The 27882-nt window shown below is 43.4% G+C and overlaps 1 protein-coding gene across 3 annotated transcripts in view; it reads right to left on the bottom strand.

The window, feature by feature from the left end:
* LOC146855507 (monocarboxylate transporter 2-like) overlaps positions 1-27882 on the bottom strand; it is a 350090-nt gene that overhangs the window by 271097 nt on the left and 51111 nt on the right. Inside the window, exon 1 of one of the 3 annotated variants that reach the window (XM_085653341.1) lies at positions 24107-24252. The exons of the other annotated variants lie outside the window; for them this stretch is intronic. The gene's annotated coding sequence lies outside the window, so the exon portion shown is untranslated. Of the gene's footprint in view, positions 1-24106; positions 24253-27882 lie in introns of those variants that run through there. 3 annotated transcript variants of the gene reach the window in all.

The following is a 27882-nucleotide window of genomic DNA, read 5'->3' as shown; positions in this document are numbered from 1 at the left end:
CGCTGGCTCAGGCGAGACCTAAAAATTATACTCTATGAATATATGTCACTTCCATGACCACTTACTGATTTAGGCTCGCTATACCTTTTTGTCTTTGTCTTTGTCCTGTATGTAAGGATAGTCTTCACTGTTGCTGCTTATGCTGGACCTGTTTTAGTTGTGAGGAATGATTCAATCAGCATTTGTAGCACTGTCACCCCTTGGGGTATATGGGAGCTGGGGTTCCAGGGCTCTGTCAAAAAGCCAAGTCTTGAGGAAACGGTCAGAAAAAGGAAGAAACTAGAAGAAAAACAAACAGGAAAGGCAAAACAGAGAGCAGAAAAAGCAAAGGACAGTAAAACTAGCTGAAAGGCAAAACAGAGCAGAAGAGGGCAAAACGGAGGACATAAAAAAGACATGAAAAGGCTAAAGAGAGAGCAGAAAACTTGCAGAAAAGGCAAAATAGAGCAGAAGAGGGCAAAACAGAGCGCAGTAAAACAAGCAGGAAAGGCAAAACAGACAGCAGAAAAACGAGCAGGAAAAAGGAAAACCAGAGGGCAGAAAAATGAGCAGAAAGGGCAAAACAGAGGGCCAAAAAACGAGCATAAAAGGCAAAACAGAGCAAGAAACGAGCAGAGGAGGCACAAATAGAGAGCAGCAGGTAGACAGGAAGAAGAGAGGGTGGACTGCAGGCAAGCTGGACTGGAGAACTGTTGCAGAGGGAGCTGACACGAGGACCTTCTTAATGGGGTCGCCTTGCGGGCTCAATTAAGAAGGTCCTGGGGGCAGGGCAGAGTGCTGGGTGGTGAGAGGAAGAAGATGGCGAGGGGAGGGAAACAGCGGGTAGAGGGATGAAACTAGCGGAAGAAATAAGGGCCAGAAAAGGCAAAATAGAGGGCAGAAAAGGCTAAACATAGCAGAAGAGGGCAAAACAGAGGGCAGAAAAGGCAAAACAGAGCAAAAGACTGAAAAACAGAGGGCAGAAAAACGAGTTGAAAAGGCAAAACAGAGGTCTGAAAAACAAGCAGGGAAATTAGCAGAAAAAGTCAAAACAGAGAGTAGAAATGGCAAAACAGAGCAAGAAATTAGCAGAGGTGGCATAAACAGAGGGCAGCAGGTACGGGCAGCAGAGGTTATCGGAATGCCGGCAAGCTGGACAGGAGAACTGTCACAGGAGGAGCTGGAACGTGGACCTTCTTAATAGGGTTTCTCTTTGGCCTCCATTAAGTAGGTCCTGGGGAGAGGGCAGGGCGCTGGGTAGCGGAAGGTTTGAAGCAGCAGAAAAAGGGAAGAAACAAGCAGAAACGGAGAGCAGAAAACGAGCAGAACTGTCAAAACAGAGGGCAGAATAACCAGCAGAAAAGGCAAAACGGAGGGCAGAAAAATTTGTAGGAGAGGTAAAACAGAGGAAAGAGAAACAAGCAGGAAAGGCAAACCAGAAGGCACAAAATGGAGCAGAATAAGGCAAAACAGGGCAGAAAAACGAGCAGGTGAGGCGAAAATAGAGTGCAGCAGGTAGACAGGAAACAGAGGGTAGCGGACTGTGGGCAAGCTGGACAGGAGAACTGTTGCAGGAGGAGCTGATTGAGAACTACGTTTTACTATGCCAAAGCCAAACCGACTGGCATTGTCAAATGTTTTTAAGTAACTAGCATGTGTCAAGTGTACATCATTCACATACGAGTATGTTAATGTACAGTTGTACTAGTGGATTCCAGCAATTTGCCCTTTTTGAGCACTCCCCAATACCTACGAAATCACACATTGAGGTAAAGTATAGGAACAAAGAATAAAATCAAGGCTCCACGATCCACGTGAACATTTAGAAACCAGGTCAGATCCTCTCTCTCTTCCCACGCGATACGCAGGTTACTTCATACTCTAAATTGCAAGAAAAGTTACTGCTGTGGTTGTTACTGGAGTAATGTGCCTCGAGCTTTAACTTACAGTCAGGATACATCTAGGCGCAGGAAGGCTGGAGCCAATTTTTGTTTATCAAAAATACGTCCTGCTGAAGGAGAAAGTAAACACCTTTCTAATCTGCTGCATAAATAGACGTAGGGCTGCCTCGTGACAGCATTGTGCATTCCATTCTAACTGCGCGCTTTCACCTTCACGTGACATCTCAGAAGGTCATGTGGCATTTTGCATTGAGATAAGTTGAATGAAAAACTTGGAGAATGAGATGTTGAGGAACATTTTGGCAGGCTTCTCTCTCCTCCTGAACACCCCATCACTTTCCTTTACTGATGGAAACCGGCCACGTCCTGGAGACAAACAGATACAGATGGAAGAGCACATAGTTATCCTGACAGGCATGTGCACGTGTAAAAGAGGGTGTGCGGGTCCCTAATGGAAACAATTCGCTGAATGAATGTGAAATATGAGCGTCAGCGTCTGTATCTAAAATAGGTACACTTGTACTTTTGGCCTGCCTCCAGGAACCTTGTGATGCCAGGCCTCACCATGCGACGGAAAGAACCTTGCATCTGGCATCCAATCCTGGCAACCCTCAAACGCTTTGTGATCTTGCTTATTTCAAGATTGTTTTTCTTTCAATTCTAGGACTGTCAGTTCCAGGATCTGCTTCTACATGTTTAGCTATATAACTGCAGCAAAATACATCAAAGGAACCATCGCACAAATAATGCAACAGTACTTTTTTGCTCATGAATATTGCTGCGTTCTATTTTTTGTGAGCGAATTCTACAACAAACACTTAAAGAACAAAAGGAAGCGAAAAAGCTCCATTCCATCCTTTAGACAAAGTCGTAGAGAGCAAACTTTGGCAACAGTTTGTAAGGAATGATACACATTTCGTCATCTAAGAAAATAGGTACAAATAAGGCCATGATTGAACAAAGCCACTGAAATGTGCCTGACTATTTGGAGCCCTTCTACGAACCACACGAGGACCTAAAACAAGTGGTTCAAGTTCTTGTTCTGCCCAAACTGGATTATGGTAGTGCCACACTATGTGGCTTACCACAATACAAACTGCCCCCCCTAAGAGCCTCTCTCAACGCGGCAGCAAGACTTATCCTTGGAACTAAAAGAAATACACACATATCACCCGATCTAAAATCCTTAAACTAGCTACCGTACGAAGCAAGAATCCAACTGAAAATTGCTTGCATGACGCATAAAACGTTACACTTTAATACCCCCAGTTACTTGGCCCAAAAGCTGGAAAAATCAGATGGCAGCAGTTCCTAACGAAGTGCGCACACCTTGCTTCTGAAGACCCAATAAACCCACAAAAAGAAAACGGGTGCAAGAGCATTCTCGGTTATAGCACCTTAAGATATGGAATTCTAGACCTACGCCTAATCTCCTCTGCCGCCTCCTTCAGAAAATAAGCAAAGCTTTTCTGCTAAGTTTTTACCCTAAGACAATATATCGGTGACAATGAAAAGGTATGAATATCAACCCTCTTGGGAGGAACGACCACCTTATTGCTGACCTTAACCAAGACCAAGCTATTTTCTTTAATCATATGTACTTTCTTATATGTTTGACTCTCTTGCATGTTTTGTTTACCAGTCCAATTGTTAGCTACTTCTTGTCATGTAAAGCGCTCTGATACCCACTTGGGTCATGTTCGCGCTATACAAAACTTTATAAATAAAATAAAATAAATAAACGCAGTCTGTGCTTCTCAAAATAAAGCATTCCAGGGCACCAAAAATGTCCCTGCTGCTAGAGAAAGAATGCACATATCAAATTGCACATGCCAGCCGCTAATAACTATGTTTGTCAACATCAAATAAATGGTCCAACAAGTGGCAGGGGCATTTCACCACAAATGGACTTCATCATTCAGAAACATCATTTTACTAAAATTATGGAAATTCAGAACACTCCCTAAGTTTTATAGAGACATGGGATACCATCACCAAGACAAGTTGGAAACTGGGGCAAACAGAGAATACACTGGCAAAAAAAGGCACAGTTTTTAAAAATATTTGTAAAAAAAAAGAGTGCATGGAATATTCTATTATGTCAAGGGCTGATGCAGGACCGAGCCACGTAACTTCTATGCAACTGCGAATATATGTAAGAAGCCAAAAGATAATTTCATGACCAGTGCAACAAACGGATGACCAGCAGTCAATGAGTGGCTATCCTAAATCTTATGCCTGGTGATATTATACTAATCGCGGTTACTGTGCAAGGAAATATCCCATCAGACACGGGATCCTCACCTCTCTAGTTTTCCTGATCTGTTTGTCATCAATTCCTTTTCAAGGCAGTATCTAATCCATATTTAGACATTCATATTATTTCTCATTTTAATTTTAAGGCCCAATTCCCTCTGGTGATGTGTCATAAGCTATATAATTTAAACTCCCTGTTCAGTGAGCTCTAATTGGTCTGTTTGATCTCACTGATTTCATTCAGTTCCAAGTCAGTGATGCGCCCCACGGCTGGGCCCGGTCCGTTTTAAATGCCCAATGAAGATTTATCGCTTCTTCATTACTACTTGATCAGTTGCTTGAACGCAGGAAAGAATGCACCGCTGCTGAAAATGTACCTCTCAAGCTTACTTCAATTCATATTTAAGGATGGCTACTTCCTAAAGTAATTTACTCCATCCTGATGATGAACTTTTTTTAATTCCTCATGTGGTGGAAACAATTCTATTATTACACATTTTTTCGGGGCTCTTTGTGACATAATACTTGGATTTGCATTGATCTTAATTCATAACTTTCGAAAGACTTTGTATTTAAGCTGCTTTTTAAACTTCCTGTCGTTACTACTATACATTTGTTTCACTTGAGCACTGCGCCAGCCCCACACCTTTTTCTTAATATAGTTCCATGCTTTGCATCAATTAAAAATGTTGAATACTGTAGTAACAAAGGAGGCAATTAACAGATTGTGTGGCGAGGCCCATAGCCCTGATAAAACTTCTATTAACCTCTAAAAACAGAGCCCAGTATATGGGGCAACTTCATTATATTTGTATATAATGGTCTCCCCTGCAATGCCTCTCTACCTCTAGGGTAACTTGGTGAAGAAATTGCTCTATGTACAAGAATGGCAATAGGTACGATCTGAGGAATTATTACTCGATCGGATTGCTAGGCAACATGCAAAAACAAGCATTTACAATGCAATAGGTCTCGCAATGACATTGTTTTGAGCTATTGGCATTGTAAATGTTATTGTTTTTCTTTTCCCTTTGTGAAGCATTAATCAAATGGTGTAATGCAAAATGAGTTTAGAAGAAAGAAAACAAGAAGCTGCGACCTCGGGGAATGATGTCCCATAAACCTACGCAAAAACATGAAGACGCTAGGTATACATTTGCTCTTTGGAGCAAAAACAAATGTGAACGCTTTTGCGGTTTCTAAATATTTAATTAACAATAAAACGGATTCTCTTTTAGATGGAATTTACCTTTGATTGCAGTTATATGCAGGGCAGTGAAATATGAACCGTTTCATTTTTAATTTCACACATCACTGGTACACTCAGTTCTTAGGACCACACAGCACCGGCGCACTTAGTCCTTCGGACCACACATCACCGGTGCACTCGGTTCTTTGGGACTACACATCACTGGGGCTCTCAGTCCTTAAGGCCACACAGCACCGGTGCACTCAGTCCTTACGACCACAATTGACCGGAGCTCTCTTCTCACACCAGCTGCTGAGAGCTCGTCCCGTTCCAGTGCAAACTGGCACATTCCTGCCTCGGATGAGCGCTCCACCTCAGATTCTTTGGCCGGAGGGACCTGAGCCGCCCTTCATGCTGCACTGGTTGGCGTCAGTAGGACGGTTGGTGAGGACTGCACCCCGCCTTTTACACAGGGGTTCAGGCGCAGCCAGGGGGCCCGCACAAGGTGTTTACCGCCCTGGGTGTCGGCAGAATTCTTTTTAGCGCCCCCTCCCCACTTCAGAAGCAGCCGTGAGTGACACCCTGTGTCGGAGAGTGGGCTGCAGTGCACAATCATTCATCGGGGATCTCACCCCTTATCACGTCATTTCCTGCCAACTGGGCACTCTCGCAGACACGGCCAGGAACTGCCATGGACTCCCTCTGGGCATGAACCAGTAGCGCGCCAAGGCGCAGAGAGAGCTACCAGCAAACGGGTGTTGTCACACACATGACAAGCTTCACAACTTTGCAAACAAAGTTAAACAAGAACTTCACTTGCCAACAGCAAATCAGGCCAACAATAAGGAGCAGAGAGAGTGCTCGCTTGCATCAACGATTACTAAACCATCAAGCTTCCCTTAAAGGACAGCCCACCCGGAGCATCCGCTATCCGCTATCCGAAATCTGCGAAAACTGCACCAACAAAGCCAAGGCGTCAAGTACACGGATAGATAATTCCAAGCAGGCCACAACAGACAGGTTAGCAGCTCCAATCAACAAATGCACCCTAATAAGGAGTCTCTCTTTGTGTATTGTGGTCTTTGAAACCCAGCACACTAAATTACAGTTAATGGTTTAGCACCAAACGTCTTCAAATCAACAAGTGCGGAACCCAAAAGTAAAAAAAAAAAGTAAATAAAATGAGTTACTAGAGCCTCTTCCGCCAGAAAGCAGCTCCATATCCGGGCCGGGAAAGAGACCTGGGAGGTCGAGGGCTGCCCGCGCATGCGCTGTTACTGAATTTTTTGCGTGTTCTGCAACTGCGGCTCGTGCCCAGTGGCGGCAGCGCGTGCGGACTTTAAAAGCCACTTTAATGAGTGTTGCATCGTGCAACCCAGGGAGGGGGCCGCCAAAGCAGCCAAGGCAAAAAAAGAATAGTAGAAGTCCGGCGGAAGCCAACCCCGCCTTCATGAATGCCACATGGTTTCAGACGGGGCTCCTGTGAGCAAGACGGAGCCCCGCGTGGTGCTGCAGTGAGCCGCTGAAGACACGCGACCAGCCGGAGAGTCCCCACAAGAGCTGGTAAGTGGGGCATGCTGTACGTTTAAAGCGCGCCGCGCTTGGAGCGCACGTGTGCATTTAAAAAAATAAATACATTGCATGTTGTACATTTAAAGCGCGCTGCGCTTGGAGCGCGCGTGCGTATTTAAAAAAAAAAATTACATGAGGCTGGTGAGGACGAAAGTGAAACTGCATGCTGGCTTGCGAGGGAAGGGGGACAGGAGATGTGCACGCCGCGTGGCTGTAAGCGCGTACACCAACTCATATCCGATAAAGGCCTGCGCGTGCCCATCTCCTGTCCCACTTTCGAGGCAAGTCAGCAACAATAGATCTCGCTGGCGGACAGCAGCGCTTCGCGCTGCGTTCGCAGGCGAGACCTAAAAAATCTCTGTTGTACTATCCCGACTAGAAACATGGGTCAAGAACAATAAGATTAGGACACATTGTCAAGCAATTTTTAGAAAGAAAACTAGCACAACTGAACAGGTTTTCAGGTATTAGCTAATTCTAGAAAAATATGTCATAACAGAGAACCTTTGAAAGTGGTGTTTGTGGATTTACAGCCCTCTTTTGACCATATCCCCTGACATCAACCGTGGAGTTCCTTGCATGAATTAGGCATTCTACCCGACCACCTGATCATCCTGGCACCGCTACATGATGAGAATATCACCACAGTTGATGAGGACCTGCAGGAGAAACTGCTAGGTTTTCCCTGTCAAAAAGGGTGACTGCCAAGGCTGTTCTTTATCTCCAGTCCTGTTCTCCTTAAATACAAATCAAGTGGTCAAGGCTGGCATCAACTGTACTAATTAGGCCGCCTTGTAAGAAAGTGGGTTATTAGGTTACAAGGTTGGGAGTCCTTCACAAGTAATAAGTCTGCAACTTCCTCTTTCCCTGAAACCAAGTACACCTTTGTAGCACTTTACTCAGTCAGGGTAGATAGCAGAGCAGTCAAAAGCCGATTCAGGGGTGGTGGTGGTGTGGGCTGGTACCACAACTCACTGGTTCTGAACAACAACACTCAATAAATTACTGTGCAGCCTATGCTTTTTCTTGTAAAAAGGAAACATACTGGTTACATACACACTACTAGATACTACACACTGGAGATATGTATAATTAGGTAAATGGAAATACCTTTGATGACATAATCATAACACATTAAATACAACCCTTAGTGGGTCCTTAACCCTACAATCACAATGCCTTCACCTATACAAGACACAATACGGGGGGGGGGGGGGGGGGGTGGCTCCGGGCTTTGGCACGGCTCATCACATTGATAAAAGTAGAAATATGGTATAATAAACCAACACATCACCATTGTAATAGGTGTTATAGGAATGAAATCATCTTACACCAACTTTTATTAAGCTTTGTCATGTCAGATTGTTAACCTTGGGGTTGTCAATAAAGCAATTCAAATAATGTCAATAACCATCATTAAAGCATGTAATCATTGACAGTTATCTTATTTTTTGTCACTAAAGACTTTTCATGAGCATGATGAAATCATATACCATTGTATTGTCAATATTATCACTGTCAATAAATCATATATAAAATAATTAAGTGGGTGTAAGAGTCTTTTTCTTTAACCATGTTGCTACTGTTGTTTTAGACCCACTCAATAGGAGTCCCCAGACTCCAGAACCCATGTACAAGACCACAGGCTCCAGGAGTGCTTTAAACCAAGAAAAACCTCTTCAGGGGTGGGGGCGGGGGGCATAAATGCGACCCCAAGGGGAGACTTGGGTTGTCTTTTTGGGGAACTCTCTTGGTGCGCTGCTGCACCTTTGGCCGTCCCAAACAGATTTTTTTATGGAGGGAACATGTTGATGGCCTTCATCTGACACAAACCCCTCTACCCATAACATTAACACTCCATAAAGCCAGCCTAAGACCCGGTTTTGCTGTCTGGTAAGAGATATCAAAATCTCTGGCCATATTTTATTACATAATCAAAAATGTGCAACATTTTATAAAAATGAACAGCACTTCTTTTTATAAAATCGTATAAGATTCTTTTCACATACATAGTCAGCTAGACATCAAGTTACATACATTCCCATACCTCCCTGTGGTTAAACAATCATTTTTGTGAACTCATGGTTTGCCCAACAACCAGGTACCGGGCACCTCTGATTTCTGGGACCTCTAAGACCCTATCCCAGAGCAGGAAAAGGACAATCGCTCTCATGCGAATCTCTGCCCTCTTTACTTGTGCTCATCTCAGAGCAAAAACTTACCTGGGATACCCCCGCCATCCACCTGAAAGCTAGCCTGAGCTAACGAGCCATGTCTTGGTCCCTTGGTGCAGACCACATCCTCCAACCCCCCCAAATGGCAACACTCCCTTAGCGAAACAGTGCATGCGCCGGAAGGTGGGTAAGGGCAACAACTGCGACTGACTTAACCCCCCACAAAGATGCAGCTTAATTTACCAATTGCTCTAAGCACCCCCTTTGTGGTCCATGTGGCACTGATGTTCTCTGTGCCTTAATCCACAAGAGATGGCCCAGGGGACCTGATGTGTCCCCACCAACCATGAATACACTGCGCCCCAATATGACAAAAGGCAAACATATAACATAGCACTTATCTGCAATAGAAAACATAAATAAAATAGAATATGACATTAACCAAGTACTTGAAAAAACCAACTTCATGAAAAATAAAATAAAATGACAAATGTATGCCCCATCAACTCCAAAGACTTATTGGATGGGTGGGGAAAAAATATCCCCTGGCCTACAGCGGTTTCCGGTGGTCACGAGTGCCACCGACTGGAGGTGGTGGTCATGGTGAGGAGGCCAGGACAAAGAGTCCAAGCTCATTCTCACTGCACTTTTTAACTGAGGTGGCCCAATGCCAAGTCCTTCCACCACTAACAGGGAACATGTGAACTCCCCGTGGTGTCAAGTCCCTGCAAGAGAATATGGCCTGCCAGGCCCAATCAAAGGCCATCATCTGCTGGTCCGCCTGCTTACCCTGTAGTACGTCACTGCCTTGCGCTCCATAAGGACCATTCTCCCCATTTTTGAAGAGCCTTTGAGAAATGTATTGGTGGTGTCACTGCCTTTCCTGGGGCACCACAGCAGAAGTACTCGAATGGGTTTCTGGGGTGCTCCATCACCTAGAGGAGTGAGTTTACTTTAGCAGCTACCCATAATCCCGATGCGGAAAGATGCAAACTTTTCAAAAACAAGCAGCTTCGCACCACCTCCGGAGGTATACAGGCATAATATTTTATTCAATGGAAGTGACCTTCAATAACAAATTGTAAAAGGAAGCTGTGATAAGGACAGAGCTCTGGATGTTGAAGCCTGAGTTGGTTCTAGGTGGTTAATAACTCAAGTAGAATGTTTACATTGTTGACAGATGGGAGAGCAAAAAGAGAAGTAATGGCTATTGCTGTAGAGTGAAGTTCCTCAATTACAGATGGCCAACTGTAGTGCCGATTACGATCCGGTAAAAAAATTCCCTGTACGACTCGTATCCGGTCTTTTTACCGTACGAATCGTACAAGTGCCGTACAAACTGACAATTACGATTCGCATGGGAAAAAGTCCATACGAATCGCATTGGGAATTATTCCCCACATGTCCTCGGGTCGGAAAATGTGTCCGACACGTCCACGGACGATTTACCGTACAAATGTGAAAAGTGAAGTCCGACCGCAGAATTACGATCCATCCCGTGCGTCCGATGTTACAACCGTATGGAAAAAACACCGTCCGCACCGAACTCCCATAGCAACCATGGAGACATGTGCCCGCATACGCGCCCAACACTCCCCCCAGCCCTCCTATGTACGAGTCGAATCCCCCCCTCCCAGCCCCCGTATGTACGCGCCGACCCCCCCCAGCCCCCGTACGTTCGAGTCGTACCCCCCCGTGTATGTACACCCGTGTACGTGTCGTACCCCCGTGTATGTACACCCGTGTATGTGTCGTACCCCCCGTGTATGTACACCCGTGTACGTGTCGTACCCCCGTGTATGTACACCCGTGTACGTTCGAGTCGTACCCCCACCCGTGTATGTATGGTGCGTAACCCCAGCACGTAGCGCTGGGGGTACGCACCGTACATACACGGGTGGGGGTACGACTCGAACGTACACGGGTGTACATACATGGGGGATACAACACGTACACGGGTGTACATACACGGGGGTACGACACGTACACGGATGTACATCCACGGGTGGAGGTACGACTCGAATGTACGGGGGCTGGGGGGGTCGGCGCGTACGTACGGCGGCTGGGGGGGGGGGTACGGCGCGTACCGGGCCACCTACTCTGGTCGTTTCGCGCCGTACTTCGCTTTTCCGGCACTTTTTGGGTGCCGTGAAAATATTGCCGTCCAGACTGCTGTCGGTTCGAATCGTACTTCCTGGGTCGTGAAACGCTGCCTGAAAGCGTCCCGACGTCACGTCGCAGCATTCCCGGATCACATTCGTACGTATATTTTCGTCGGTCGGTGTTTTTTACGATTCGTACGGAAATGGTGTTTCCGTGCGAATCGTAATTCCATGTTTGTAAAGTTTTACAACCGGGTACGAGTCGGACGGAGAAAACGCTCCGACCGACGGTTCGTACCCGGTTTTTACCGGATCGTAATCGGCACCTATGTTGCCACCTTCTATTCTGTTTGGCCTTTTTATATGCTGTATTCTGTAGTTAAGCCATCAAGGATGTGGGTACTGGTGAACTTGATTTCTCTGATGAAAATGACATCAAGGTTATTTTTCCAGGTCTGCTGTGTGCAAGACTTCCTAATCACCAATGATTAGCAATCAGTGGAATGTGTGTTACGTGTGTTTGCTGTGTGACATAAACAGTCAAATGCTGATGGGGCTGTTTGTGTTGGCTGTGCATTGTGGGATTGTTTTTGTTATTTATGAGTGGGTGTGTGCATGTGTGACAGAGTTGTATGTGCTTGAGCGGGTAGAATGACATGGTGTGTTAACGAGTGGTGTTGTGGTGTGCTGTTTTGATGTGTGTCAGGTGATAGATGAGATTTAGGGATCCTGGACTTGACACTTATTAAATTCAGGGGTGAAGGGAAGGATCCAAGTGTACAAGTTAGTCTTGACCTTTGAAGAAAGTGTGACAATAAGGCTGGCTCTCCCTTGTCCACTAGCGGGTCCCAAGAATCTCATCCAGCAATTTATAGCACAAAGTGAAATGTATGTATGTATGCCTTAGTGTGTGCATGCAGAGACATTGTCACTACAAACTGTCATCATTACATGAGTCATATTACATTGATGGGGATCCTTCTGGTCTTGGTGAAGGCCAACTGATCTATGAGGCAGAAACATGCCTGTAACATGGAGACCAACTCTGTGATGCTAGGGTATTGATCAACATTGCGTGGACCTCTGGTACATTTCCTATCCCCTCTTTTTAATCTTACCAGGGAAATTGATGAATAAAAATAGCTAACAGGTACCTTTCTCTAGGTAGTATTATCCTTTCTACACTTGATCTCTAACTATATCAATAGCTCCCTCAATAAGGTAGAGCCTATTCAGATGCATTAACATTCTGGATGAGTGAATTGATTATGAAACTTCCCATATGCAATCTGTGAGTGACTGTCCTCTACAGGGGTGTCAATGCAGGTTTACTACTGCCTGTGGAGATAGTGGGCCATATGTAATCCACTGAAAAGTTCAATTCTACCAGAGCCAATAAGGAGACCACCCATGTCCTTGTCCACCCTTATCTGAGGAAAGCTGGCTAAGACACACTAGAAATGCAATAGTTAAACTCGGGATAGAAGTGAAAAATTGATACGGCAAACAACTGACTGCCGCATGATTTCCAGGGATGGTCGTGTCATGTAACCACTCACATGCTGCATTCTGGGTTTGCGGCTACCCTGAGCTGAGGGCTTCTATAATCTACATTTCTGAGAAGTGATTACAAAGTAATAAGGTCAGCATTGAGCTTGTTTGAGTCTTGCAGGGAGGTTTAGGTCATAAAACCATTCTTTACTCCAGCTTGAGGCACACCGATAATAGTCAGTTACTGACTACTATGAACATGGTTTATAGCTAACCCTTTGATATTAATGAGCCTGTAAGCACTTTACATTGAGACACTTATGTGAAATATCATGTACATCGTTCCTTGTTAGTTTGTTGCACAAACACAAAAGTGTGGAAAGCTCTTCTGGGGATTATCATAAGATAATTGAGTGCATCTGGTAAGGTTTAAAAAGTTTAAAAAGCCAATATACACCTGTCTCACATCTCAAGGACTGTATCCAAAGCTGAAGGAGAGGGCATTAATCTCAAAGATAATGCCCTTCTGCATGCTCATTAATGCAAGTAAATCATTATTCCTAGCTGGCAACAGCTATAGTTTAGAAAACATACTTAGAAGGTTTATTTTAACAAGCATTTGCAATGCAATAGGTCTAGCATTTGCGAGAGTTTAACCTATTGGCATTGTAAATGACAATGCCTTTTATTTATGTTTTAAAAACCAACACATAAATAAAAGGCATTGCCATTTACAATGCCAATAGCTCAAACTCCAACAACTGCGAGACCTATTGCATTGCAAATGATTGTTCCTAAAGGAAAGGAATACGCACACTCTTAGCTGCTTGCATCAAAAGGTTTACTGCAATCACCATGGAAAGTGTTGTGTATGGGACCAGCAATTCGTGATGTGTTTAATGTCACCTGTGAACAAGGCGACCCGATCGACGAAACGCGTCCTTGCTACAGGGGAGGGAAGTTGTGTTTTGGAGCTATATATAAATATATAACAATCTAAAAGCAAAACTTATTTTGGTCTTAAATAGCACTCGTAGTAGTCTAGCACTAAAAGGAACCACTTTTTGTATGTGCACCTGTAAAACAGTCGAATGTGGTCACTCACAAAGCAACCAATGGCTCAAGTGGCTGACCCTCTGCCCAATGCTGTAGTGTGTGTGGTAGGGGGAATGGGAATATGATAGGCTAACGGATGAAGAGGACTGGGTGAAAGCCCCTATAAGGAATTAAAAAAAAACACATATACACGCACAATGTTAGTAAAATCAAAAGGTCTTAGCCAACAGCAGACCTAATAAACAGTTTTTGACAACAGCAGCTTAATATCCACGCTAAAAAAATACATTGAATTTAACAAATTAATCACATAAGATGTTAATTAATGGTATATAAACCATATGCAAGAGAAGACATCCACATAAAGGTCATAACACAGTGAACAAAGACACTGATAAAGCAGCTTCTATCAGACAAACAAGCACATACGTTATGGTCAAGCAATTACGAGCAATCTATAAACATTATTATACCATATGACTTCGTTTTTTTTTTTTACAATCTAATCTATTATTCAGGAGAATTAAAAGTGCAAATCGATACTGGATGGCGCACTCATTAAATGTATACTGTGCAGCAAACAGGCCTCAAAATACTGAACTATGGTTTATATATAACGTAAAAGAAAATTTGTAATGCAATAACCTTACCCAAGAGTTAGCGACGGACATCTCAATACCAACAGAGAACATGACAGACATTTCTGCCATAGGAAACCTCTACAAGTTTGAACAGGACCGTGGGTGACTAGTGAAATGTAGCAGCCCGACACTGTTATAGACGGTTAGTTTATGTCGCAATCCAAGCACAACAATACAAATCAATCAGAAGTCAATATAGAAAAACTGTATTAACAGAAAAATCAGTAATATGCACCAAATGTCAAAAGCTGAAAATTCTAGCATTTCTTAAACTAAAACCGGTTGCTGCATGCAAATTAAACTATAAACATTGAGTCCCCTACTTGACAGCAAACAATTCATGTAACGTACCTAGAGCAGAGAGAGAGAGAGGGAGAAAGGGAAAGAGTGAGAAAGAGATAGGGGGAGAGAGAAGGACAAGCGCACGCTCTGAAAGTTTAAAACAAGCTGCGAGACGCGCTCAGTGGTGGGGGAGGGGAAGGGGCATTGAAGCGAGGCGTGCGCGCTTGGCCGAGCGAGAGGAACACCAGATGGCGCCTCTGCTTGTGCCTGTGCGTGTATCCGCACACTGTATGCCACACAAAGCTGTGGTCGGACTTTGAAAACTCCACTCCTAAATGTCTCGCCAGAAAGCGCATGCGCTGGCTCAGGAGAGACCTAAAAAAGGTTATGTGTCTAATGTATTTCTTAAGTAATGTTTGTTGACAGGGATGTATTAGGATATTACAATAAGCAACTTTCATAAACCGGGAAAATACCTGGTTACTAAAAGCAGATCTGCAATATCAATTGTACCCTTCACAAGCCAAAAAAGAGAAACCTAAATGGTGAAAACGGTTAAGTGACACCCTCTGAGGTCAAGCACAGAATCCGAGTAATTATCACATTGAATCCAAACATATACTACATAAATTGCATACTAAAGACACACACTCTCTATCACTGTATCTGCCAACATTGATTAATTGTCAAAGGCATTATTGGTACGTGCTTGGAAGAGATGACACCCGAATGCTGAGCTGTCACTTTGGAAATCCTCCTTGCTCACGTGTTTTGTAGACAGGCAGTGTTTGTTGTGAGTGTTTTACACTTACTGTATTGGCACCAGGAAGGAAATTGGTCTTGTTTTGTTTGACCTTGTCAATCAACTTAACGTGTAATCTCAGCCAGGCTTTGTGGGCCCAAATTACTAAACTTTTTACACGTTTTCCTTTAACCGTTGGAGGGCAAACAAGGCTTTTTTTTTTTTTAAATAAAATATCTACATCCCATTTCACAGAATCAGGATTTGGCCGAATTCTACATTCTGAAAGGGTAATGAGAACTGCTTCAAGTTTAACAAAATGGCTATCATTGTCACATTGACAAGTTTACATCAGGGTGATATTGTGCGCATGTCTAGTAGAGGTACCTTGAAGAAATAGGTGAACATTCACACATTTCTCAGTTTGGAGATGGTCACATAGATCTTGCCAGTAGCTTCCTATCTTGAAACGTCTATAAATGTGCCCCTGCCAAAGACTGGAGTAAGCGTAGGGAAAGGGGCTTATCCCTGGGTGGAATTTTTTTTTATAAATTTGAATGCAAATTTGGTTATCTATTACACATACATAATGCTCCACAGCAGAGCAAATTTAAACCTTCTCACTTTGCTCTTTATTAATTGGACACTGTGTATTTATAATCAAGCCTTACCAATATTGCACCAAAATTAGTAACTAAAAGCACATATTTCGATATGTTAACAAAAATCCAGCACCAATAAAAGTTTTGAATGTGTAAACAAAATGTTTGCAACGCATGTGAATTATCAAACTTTTCATCCTTTATAGTTAAGACCCAATATCCTAACCAGAAGTACATAATGCTTAATTAAATATAACCACCCTTATTATTGCTCGCGAGTTGTACATTTAGAGTTGAATTGTAAAATTATTTTCAATAGTTTTGGCAACTATAAAATGTAAAATGTATGTTGTCAAATGATATGTAATGCTACTTTAGTGAATGATCAGTTACTCTTGGGTGTTATACACCAGCAGTCAATTAGATGAAGGTGCAGGATGAAAAATGGAAGCTGTCCACGCAGGACCATCAAAGCCCAAGTCATTCTTTTTCTGGTACTTTCTTATAATGATGTTTCAAAGAAATAGAACAGCTTGTTGGAAGGTGCAGCTGGTCATCTGTGAATAAGCAGTGGCCATTGGAGGGAACTCAATGGCAGCATGATTAGAATTACCATTTGAAATTGGTGGATGGACTTAGCCCGATTGGGAGTGGGTCATGACTCAACTCCCTAATTTTGGAAGTAACCACTGAAGCGTCCATAAAGCTCATGGAATACCTTTTGGACTTGAACCTATATGAAATCAGCAGCTGCTTCCTTAACAAGAAGCGGAGTGCTGCTCTTTTCCACATACCTAGGAACATGCCAGAAGTCCTCTGCTGAAGCTCTGCTGTACTATCCTACTGCTGCTGACCAGTGTGGAATCTCTGAGCCAGCCAATGGAGTTCTTAACTATGAAAAAAAGAACCTTAATACTCTCCCTACCCCTCACCAGTAGTTATAGGAGGGCAGTCCAAGAAATCTATTGCTAGAAGTGCAGTTGAGTGATGTGTATTGGCCTGGCTGCTCTATGCATGCTATTAATCTCTACATTCATTCATTTTTTGCCTGTCATACACCCTACTTTACTGTATTACTTTTCTATTTTCTTCCTTTATTTACCCTCTTGTTGTGGTGGGTTGCCAACTAGCCAAATAGAAGGCCTGTGTGGTCTGAAAGAATCCCTTTGTCGCTGCGGTCTTGCGTCTGCTTCTGTGGGTCACACCATTCCTTCCTTTTGTTTAATACACATGTCTTGTACTCTCTTGCTTTACTCCTTTAATTTTACTTTTCACTACTTCTCCCTACCCCGTCCACGTTTCCCAATCATATATCCTCTCACCTTGTTTCTTCATCTGTTAGCTTCCCTTGTTTTTCTTTAAGACCCATGCATATTCTACCCACCAGTGTTTCTCCTCATACTTTTACACCTTCCCTCTAACCATTTTTGTTTTCCCATCCTATACATGATTCACTGTTACCTTCCCCCTTTTTTCTTCTATTTTGTTACCTCCCCCTTCCCTTCCTTTATTTTTTATACATCTTCTAACTGCCAGCTTCATTTCTTTTTTAATATTACTTTCAGTAATTCGCTTCTACTCTATCTACAATTTCCCCATTCTAAACCCCGCCCCCCCCCTTAAGTTTCTCTAAATGACATATTGCTTCTTCCGCAAAACAACATTTTCTTGGAAAACTTATTTTGCAATTTTACCATTTCTCTATCACGGTATGTTCCTACCAAATAATTACGATCTGGCAGTAACAACTGGCTGGTAGTTCCCAGGTTCAGGAGAGCCAGGTGGGGGGGGAGAGCTTTTTCTGTTGCTGTCTCTAAGCTTTGGAATACTCTTCCGCTATCGATCTCTGGACAAGAAACTCACTCTCTTTTCCTTAAGGCCCTAAAGACTTGGCTCTTCACTACTTAATTGTTAGTTTCCCTTCTGTGCCACCTGCGACCATTGGCTCTATCTGCAGTGCCTTGACGCCTTTGGGCAAAGTTTGCGCATTATAAGACTTGCACGCCCGCAATCCACTGCTGATGTCGTCACATATTACATCACTCATGACATGGTCAGTGGCATCACTCATGACATCACTGTTGACATCATCCTTGTGATAGAGTGGCGGCCGCGCGAGTTATAGTTATCTGAACTAACTATAACGGGGGAATTTCATTGGTTTTTTACGAGAGAAATATCCACCTAACTATAACATGTGTGAAACCTATGGTTTTTTAAGTGAATTTGCAAGGTTTTTTAAATGCTAATTCCTAACTATAACGTGTGTGAAACCTATGGTTTTTTCAGTGAATTTGTACGGTTTTTTAAATGCTAAGTTATGTATGTATTATTATTTTTTTATATATTTATTTTACAATAAACTACGTATTAAAAAAAAATATTAAATGTTTTTTTGGGGGGGGGGGTCCTTCAGGGACCCCCTGACAAAGGGTAGGGGGTCAGGAACTCTCTACCCTGCCCCCTTTTCATGTTCGCCACCTTCCTTTTCACTCTCGCACTGAAAACAAACAAAATGGCGGCCGACACTTCCTGATTTCGACCGATTCAAACGTTGACTAACATGTAACCACCAATCAGAATTACGCTCGCCCAAGTTAGGGTGCTCGGCTATAGATATGTATGTGCTTTTAACTGCAATTTTCTCAGGAACTACTGAACAGATTGACTCCATATATGCAAAAGGCACATCCCTGAGCTGAGGACTACCTCTCTGACAAATTTCAAGTAATTCTGTTCAGCCGTTCGGGCTGTAACTTGGACTAAAGGTCCCTATGGAAAATTGCATGGGGAAAATGCGTTTTGGGACCCCCCTTTTTTCTCAGCCCCCGCTTGACGAATCCCCCGAGACTTTCAGGGTAGGAGCGGAGCGCCCCACCTATTTTGAAAATTTCGCAAGGATTCGTCAACCGGCGCCAAAGTTATTCCAAATAGAATGTTGCGGATTTCCTATGGAAACACGGTCCTAACTATAACGATCTACTGGCGACCGCCAGTAGATAATATATATATATATATATATATATATATATATATATATATATATATATATATATATATATCTCCATATATCCAAGGTACAATCCCAAAGTCAATGCGCTCTCAGAACGAAGAAATAAGGTCATCAAGTTTCGGTTGCAAGCGTGTTTATTACATGACGCGTTTCGACTACCGCCGTAGTCTTGGTCACATGTAACAGAATGTTCATTGTATGGAGGGGCTCGAAACTTGAGGCCAGTGAGTTCATCAACAGACTCAATTCGAACAATCGCAAAATCTTTCTCACTGGGAGTATAGATGCCAGACAAGCAGAGTACCTAGATATCAAACTTGATATCGTGGATATCACTATCCAAACCACGCTGTTCCGCAAAGCCACTGCTGGCAATAGTATCCTTCATGCCCTGAGCAACCATCCTGAAACTCTCAAATGGAGCATTCCATTTGGAGAACTTCTCAAGGCCAAAAGGAACTGCAACACAGATGAAGGTTTCAAACAAGAGAGTATTGCCATGCTTCAAAGATTCAGAGAGAGAGGTTATCCAAATTGGGTACTTAAGAAGGCTAAAGATAAAGTCGACAAAACCAACAGAGTAGACATGCTGACAGACAAATCTGATCTGTCTGACATCAATGAATCTACAGATACCAGGATCATACTCACCTATCATGCCAATACCAATGATATCAGACACATCATAGCAAAGAATTAGCACACGCTTAAAAATGACAACATCATAGGCGATACCATACAAGAAAGACCTAGCATCACTTTCAAAAGAAGTAAGAACAGGAGGGATTATTTAGTACACAGTGACATTTCTAAACCCATGATCAACAGGGATCATAATCTACAGGGATTCTTTCCCTGTGGACATTGCAAAGCGTGTAAGAACAGCAAATTCTGCAAAGAAATTACTATAGGCAGATACAAGAAATTGATCACCCAATTTGTTACTTGCAGTACGACTTTTGTAATCTACGGTATCATGTGCCCGTGCAAGTTATGGTATATTGGCAGCACCACCTTGATGGCCAAAAAACGTATATTAGAACACATGAGAGCCATCACGAATAAGGATCCCAAATACCCTGTAGCCAGACATTTTCAGGATAAACATTTTTCTGATTCATCTGTTCTGAGTTATTGCATACTGGAACAAATCAACAGAAACCCCAGAGGTGGAGATAGGACACTAGGGTTGAGACAGAAGGAATCATCCATGATTATTGATCTCCAGACTAGGACACCAGGGGGATTAAATCTTGATGAGGAATTAGCCATACATTTGCGAACCGTTTAACAGTTGCCTTCTCTTTGGATTTTTCTTACATTTCTGATGATTTTTAGTGTCATCTTTTAAGAAGATGCTTTTTTCTTCTCTTCTCTCCTCCACTTTCTGTTTCCTTGTACTTGGTGATACCATGACAGATTATATTATATATGTACAAAGATCCCTATTCTTTTGTGGTCTTTGGTTTTAACTTCTACATCTTTGTGTTTTCTGTCTTTCAGGAAGAAAGGAAGGGACCCTTATTTTTCAACTTCACTTAGCAACACGAGCACGGGTCACCTACCCTTTTTCTTCAATGTGTACTACTATGGTTGGTAACGTCATTTCATTTGTTGTAGAATGTATCTACAAAGAGGACTTCCCGTTCTCCTTTTTTGGTTTATGGTATTCTATTGTGAAGAAGCATTACATGTAATCCACAATACAGGGTTTGCACAAAAACTTGTTTTACTTATCCAGGAGACCTAGATTTGGTGACTTCTCTTCCCCCTTTTGTAGTTGATGGGATTCTCACTTGAGATCTATTGAAGGGTTTGGGAGCACGTATTCTGTTAACATGTTATTTAAGGCTCTTCCATAGACTCTGATCCACATGGCAATGTCTAGTTTGACCCATTCATTTGCTCTATACATTATTGTGATGGATTGTTGACATTGGGGTACACTATGTATTCTAATGCATTGACCGAGTTTAATTTATGAACTTTTAGGTCATCGAGTATTCACATCTCACACGGTCTCCTGATTATGCTTCCTATACGCGTTATTGGCATTTTGCCTTCATTATTTCGCGTATTGTTTTTGGTGCACTACACACATTCTTACAGGTTAAGTGGATCACAAGTGGGCGGGTGACGCTCACGCACTGAGGCGCTGATTGGTACACGATTATGTTTCATGTTCTCTCCGTCCATACTACACACATTTATTTGTTTGTCTGCGTAATCTTTAACCAACTTTGTTTGTATTATATGATCATTATTTAGTTAATAGCAGACACATTGTGGTATTTATGTGTATCTTACATCTGTTACATTTGTGAGCAAAACGGCTGCTTTGTACCTATTGAACATCAGTTAGACACTCAAATATGGCCGCCATACGCTCTGACGATCCAGCACTTCCTGTTTTGATGTCAGCTGACCTTACTTAACCAACCATGTACTCACATTCTGTTACATATGAACAAGACTACGGCGGTAGTCGAAACGTGTCATATAATAAACACGCTTGCAACCGAAACTTGATGACCTTATTTCTTCGTTCTGAGAGCGCATTGACTTTGGAATTGTACCTTGGATGTGTTTTGCCATTTTCGTTTTTTCGGCATTTGCGCCACCTCTCATGGGTCCCCGTGGTACCAGAAGGAGCTGTCGGTATCTTGGATATATATACATATATATATATATATATATATATATATATATATATATATATATATATATATATATATGATGTAAAAGCTCACTTTACACTAGTAGTCCCTGGCACTGAAGAGACTATCTGTTGTGGGGATGTGTACATTTTGCTCAGAGTCAGGTAAGACAATGGTTATTAAGGGCTGGCCTTGTACTCCATGCTGTATGCTGTGGTAGTTGGAAACAATATTAGAAAGACTCTACAGCAGACCAATGGATAAAGAGGTCTGTCTGAAAGCCCCTGCAATTAAGTATGCACAGCATATACATTTGCATTTAAAGCCAAGTGTGTTGGCTAACAACAGACCTTAACATCAAACAGCTTCAGGGTCCAGATAAACTGAAAAATACAGCTGACCTTTTAATCACATCAAACTTGGACATTGGAAACACCATTTAGGCTGATGTCCCATAATCATTCCTTGCTAGCTTTGGTCTGTTCTATATTCCCTGGCTAGTCTCATATCATCAAAATGGAAATTCAACATTATCACACTGCTCTTGACAGATCAACATTTTGTCAACTCTAGTAGGATTTGGGAGGTGAGCCAATTTTAACCCCGGCCTTCACGTGTACTGCACTCTAGAATTTGCGGTACTTAATACAGTCGGAAGACCCAGTGCCATTTGACACATGCATTCAAAGTTTGGCGCCATAAGTAAAGACATAGCAAATCAGATGGCACTCCGAATGCAATTCCGCACATTTGACCAAAGAAGAATTCTATGATTATTTATTTGATTGTATGATGGATGTTTTATGTCCTACTGTTTTTGCAGTATCTGCTTTGGAACCACGAAACTGTGTGATGCGAGGTTTAATAGACTCCAATAAACCTGATAAAAATAGAAAACATCAAACTTTATGAAATGGGGTTATTCCACTTCATAGTGACACCATCGCTGGGCACCACCATGGCACATGCTATAGTACAGGAGATCTAACAAGCAGCTTTTCTAAAAAGATGAGTGCACCAATAGTGACAATTGAGCAAATGTTAACCAATGGCATAAACCTTGTACTTAGAATCCACTACATAGACATATCATTACCTTGGAGCATCTATCATACACATCCTGTCTGGATGAGGACTTCATCCAGTTTTTGACCAAGTACAAAACTTTAACAGATTTGCATTGAGCGACTGACGGTTCTAATGAAAAATATGGATTTTCTATGTAAAACTTTCACCATTCGCCTCAACACTCGCCAGTACACCACTTTCACCTTTTGTTACACATGCTACCTAACATTTGTTTAAATTCTATACAAATCTCTTTCGACGCTATAAGGTCTCAAAGGTACACTCTTACTGCCTCCCTGCTTGATTAATTATAAAAGTTAAAAGGTCAGTACAGAAGTTCATGCACAGTAGACAACTGACGTTAAAGGGATATACAAAGGTGTTTCCTATGTAAATCCGTATTGAACTGCATATTTGTTTGTCGTGTGTACCTATGTTCCCTAAAGAACAAAAGGTCGCTCTTATCTTTATAGAGGGGTTTACAGTAAAGGACAGGATGTGTGTAGTTACTACCCAATTACATGTACTGTTACTGTACTTATCAACCTAGGTGGTGCGAAGGATTGAGTGGGCCTGGCTGGGATTTAAACTTCCCCAAACGTGCTGACCATCAGCAAGCGCTTAACTAACTTAGCTATTTTCCTACAAAAAAAGAGCTTTGAAGGCTGAAGTTTCAAATAAAACATGACTAGGACATATTACTATGTTATAGTTCAAGCCACTCTCAAGTTATAAAGCAAATACTTCTAACAGCTAATGTAAGAAATACATGGACTACGAAACTGCTTTTAAATTTAAGCTTATAAATGTAATGTCAGAAATATACTTATTAGTCGAATCATTTGCACAATTTTATAAGGACCAAACTGAAGACATAGAAATACTACAAATATAGATTGCACAATAATATTACGGCCGTGGACTGTTGAGGCAGCATTGCGGGTTCCTGTAAGTTTCTCAAGTATGCAGTATTCTTTGTATTTGTAAATCTACCTGGAAAACGAGAACAGAGCGGAAGCGCTGTGCCCTAATGCTCGCACTGAAGCCTCGTAGGCAGGGTCAGCTTAGCCTTTCTTGCTGTCGAGGATCAGGAAGTTACTGCTAAATGGCAGAGAATACTCACAATTTAATGCAAACTTGGCTGTACACCGTCTAATATTACACTGAAGAATATGATGATGATTTCAAAATATAGTTGTAATACTGTTTTATAATTAAGAATTATAAGGTATTTTAAAATCTGAAAAGGTCACTGCAGACGACGAAAATCCCTGCAGACCACTGGCCTAAGTAAAATATGCTGGCTTCGTGCAACTATACAAGTGATGATTAAACTCACATTCATGCGCTCCAATTAAAGTTAAAAAAAAGCGTACAGCACCTGAGAATGTGATGGTGTGAGGTCCAGGAGTGTGCACTGATCTTGCAGCTAACCACACGGTGGCTTGACACCCATCCCGAGCCCTTGAGGCAGCGCACGTCTATGAAAGCGAGCTCCCGTCCCCATTGGTTGACGCGACCTGCTCCTTTGCAACCAACTGTTTACTTAACACCAGCAGGAGCTGGCAGCGCGCTCGCGCTCTAGGTATGCGTGACCTTCCACAGGCAAGAAAGGAGTGTTGTGCTGCAGCACTGGCTAATGCTTGGCGAAGTCTGTTTTTTCTTTACTAGCTTTTAAAGAAGTGGTTGTCAAACTGATGCCCCCTACCCCCCCCCCCCCCACACACACACACACACCCTCCACCTCACCCCCCAGCCTCACGATAAACCTGGCTGGAGCGGGTGAATGAGGATGGAGGGTCGTCGAGCTCGGAGTAAGGCTCTGCTGAGGAGGAAGATGGAGGCGGCCTCACTCTCTTCTCATGTAGCTCTGATAAACCACATTTTTTAATGATTGTAGAGGGGGCAAGGACAGCTGTTCCACCCTGCATCTGTTTGATCTTTTTTCCGATCTGCTCGGTTTTGTCCTCAGATTGCTTAATAGTAAGCAAGACCACTGATGGACGGTGCTCAAATGGTTTTGATAATACACACCATAGCACGAACCACAAATGTACCCCGCACACAGTAGAGTGTGTTTAATGCACCCTAGTCAGACTATACAAGCAGGGGCGGCTGGTGACATTTGAAAGTGGTGAGGCGTAAAATGTGTGGTGGAGCGTATTTTACTGTGGGTCCTTTATTTCGTTTCAAATAAATAACATCAACCTTTTATTTTTATTTTTTATCACACACCACCTTTATACTTTTCCAATCATAACATCACTTTACGGTTCACGTTAATCCACCCTTTACCCCATACACACCAAACTGCCTGCACGACCTCTCACACAAACTCAATTTGATGCTTAACCCGAAAAAACTTTGAAATGACTAACACCAAATGATTACGACAAAGCTGAAGAACAGAGGTGTGCATGGAAAGGGACTTTTTATGCGTCTTTGGGATGTGTTTTCCAAGCAATGCAAACATTTACTCTGGCACATGAATCCTCCCCTGCCACTGCCGCTTATCTATTCTAGCAGCGACGAGTGCAGGTAGCAAGCTCCAAAGTCCCAGATTTGGACCGTACCCCGTAACTCTGCAATAGACTTGTGTGTGACCTTGCTCACCTGATTAAAGTAACAGCTCCCACCCCCAAAGAATGTCTAACTGCTCGAAGCCAGCGGGCTCTGTCGTAGAGCACCGAGAGTAGAGCTCACCTTGAAACAGAAGCCATAATATGATTGGACAATCGAAGGTCATTGTTCCTGCTGTGAGAACAATCACTTCATGCACAACCCTACAACAGAGCATTCTAAAACCGAGCTCGAAACTAACATTCAACACAGCAGAGGAGCTAGTCTATACAGATGGGTGCCACCCTGGACACAGAATCACTCTCTGCCAGCGCAAAACATGCTCTGTCATACAGAGCACACAGGGAGAGAACTTCTGACATACACACAACACAGTTCAAGCATGCCATTAGATCATTTGCTACCGCCATTTGCCTGACATACACAAACTTCACCCAGACAAAGGGCGTGTGTCATCGTATAAGAACCATAAGTGATTCTGTACAGCCATCCAGACTAAACCTTCAAACAGCAAAAACACTCGCACACAACTCACAGAAGTTCACAGATTCACCAACAGAGGAACGCACCCTTCACACACACCTTGACTAACAGCAAGACTTCACAAGCTGAATCATCAATTCAGCACCTGTTTGCAAAACCACCCCCTGACTACCAAAAGTGCTACATACATTCACCAGCACAAATCAAGCAGTGTCTGCAATGTCTTGCAAAAATTAGATTTTGCGCTATAGAAAGTGCAATAATATAAAACAAAATCAACACCCCTTACTTTGCCCATTGAGTTCTCCGTGTCATTTTGGAGCGCCTGCAATCGCCTGTCCCAATTAATATCAATAAATACGGTTTGGGTTTAGGGCACTGTCTGATGATTAAACGGGGCTTTTTTGGAATGACACGGCTGGGGTTTATGAACAGTATTTTGTTATTTAAAGTGGTCTCTGGTATGCACTTTATTACCATTAAACATGTGTTTCGGGGACTTCATAATCAGGCCCGGCTCCAGGAATTTTTATTTGGGTGGGCCAAGGGTGCATTTGGGTGGGCCACTGCGGGCTCGATTTGTCGCATATATGTCTAGACAGGCCTGCTTCAGGGCCCTCCTTTATCTCTTCTTAGTCTTACAAGGCCCAGTAAAACGCACTCTTTTCCAAATCTCTTTCTAAATATTATCACTCTCAAAAAGTGTTTTTCCATGTAATGTTCCTTTGATGGGAAAAGGAGGTTTCTGAGGTGGGAGTATCAGGCAAGCGACACTACTCAGGCTCCCTCTGTGCGACTCTTCAGGGAGAATCCCTCTTCATTACTGCCTCCACCTGACCCCAGACTCTGCAACGCACTCCCTTACAGGCTTGATTATCCTCTATTCCTCTCCAGTGCACTTTATCGCACTGCTGACCTTGGGCCCCAGCCCCATATCAGGCACCATCGGGCTCCACTTTCATTTTTCCAGGTAAAAACATTAGTAAAATCACCTTCAAACTTAAAACATTGAATATAGCAGTAAATATAATTAGCAGGCACTTTAAAGTATGTTTCACAGTAGCCCTTATGACCCGACTGCTAATTAAATAAACAAAAACAGAAAGGCCATGACAGGGCCGGCTTCAGCGCTGATGCGAAAGTCTTTTTTGGCACCTCACCAATAACCTCTTTCTCCGTAAATACCTGTACTACCACCTTCCAACAGTGCCCCTCATCCCTCCATGATCCCCCTATTGACCTCCTCCTCGGATTCCCTCACGGCCACCCTCCACTAGTGCCCATCATCTCCCCATAGTCCCTCCCCCTCATGACTTCCTCCTCGGATTCCCTCACTGCCACTCTCCACCAGTGCCCCTCATCTTTCCTTAGCTCCCACCTCCACCCCATGACCTCCTCCTCGGATTCCCTCACTGCCACCCTCCATTAGTGCCCCTCATCTCTCTGTAGCCCATCCCCCTCATGACCTCCTCCTCAGACTCCCTCACTGCCACCCTCCAGCAGTGCCCCTCATCTTTCCCTAGCTCCCGCCTCCACCCCATGACCTCTTCCTCGGATTCACTCACTGCCACCCTCCAGCAGTGCCCCTCATCTTTCCCTAGCTCCCGCCTCCACCCCATTACCTCTTCCTCGGATTCCCTCACTGCCACCCTCCATTAGTGCCCCTCATCTCTCTGTAGCCCATCCCCCTCATGACCTCCTCCTCAGACTCCCTCACTGCCACCCTCCAGCAGTGCCCCTCATCTTTCCCTAGCTCCCGCCTCCACCCCATGACCTCTTCCTCGGATTCACTCACTGCCACCCTCCAGCAGTGCCCCTCATCTTTCCCTAGCTCCCGCCTCCACCCCATTACCTCTTCCTCGGATTCTCTCACTGCCACCCTCCATTAGTGCCCCTCATCTCTCTGTAGCCCATCCCCCTCATGACCTCCTCCTCAGACTCCCTCACTGCCACCCTCCAGCAGTGCCCCTCATCTTTCCCTAGCTCCCCCCTCCACCCCATGACCTCTTCCTCGGATTCACTCACTACCTCCCTCCAACAGTGCCCCTCATTGCTCCATAGACCCTCCCCCTACCTCCTCCTCGGATTCCCTCA

Source organism: Triturus cristatus, chromosome 4_1 (assembly GCF_964204655.1).
Source record: "Triturus cristatus chromosome 4_1, aTriCri1.1, whole genome shotgun sequence".
Taxonomy (NCBI): Eukaryota; Metazoa; Chordata; class Amphibia; order Caudata; family Salamandridae; genus Triturus; species Triturus cristatus.
Note: the sequence above shows the minus strand (reverse complement) of the source record. Positions and strands in the feature narration are given on the sequence as shown.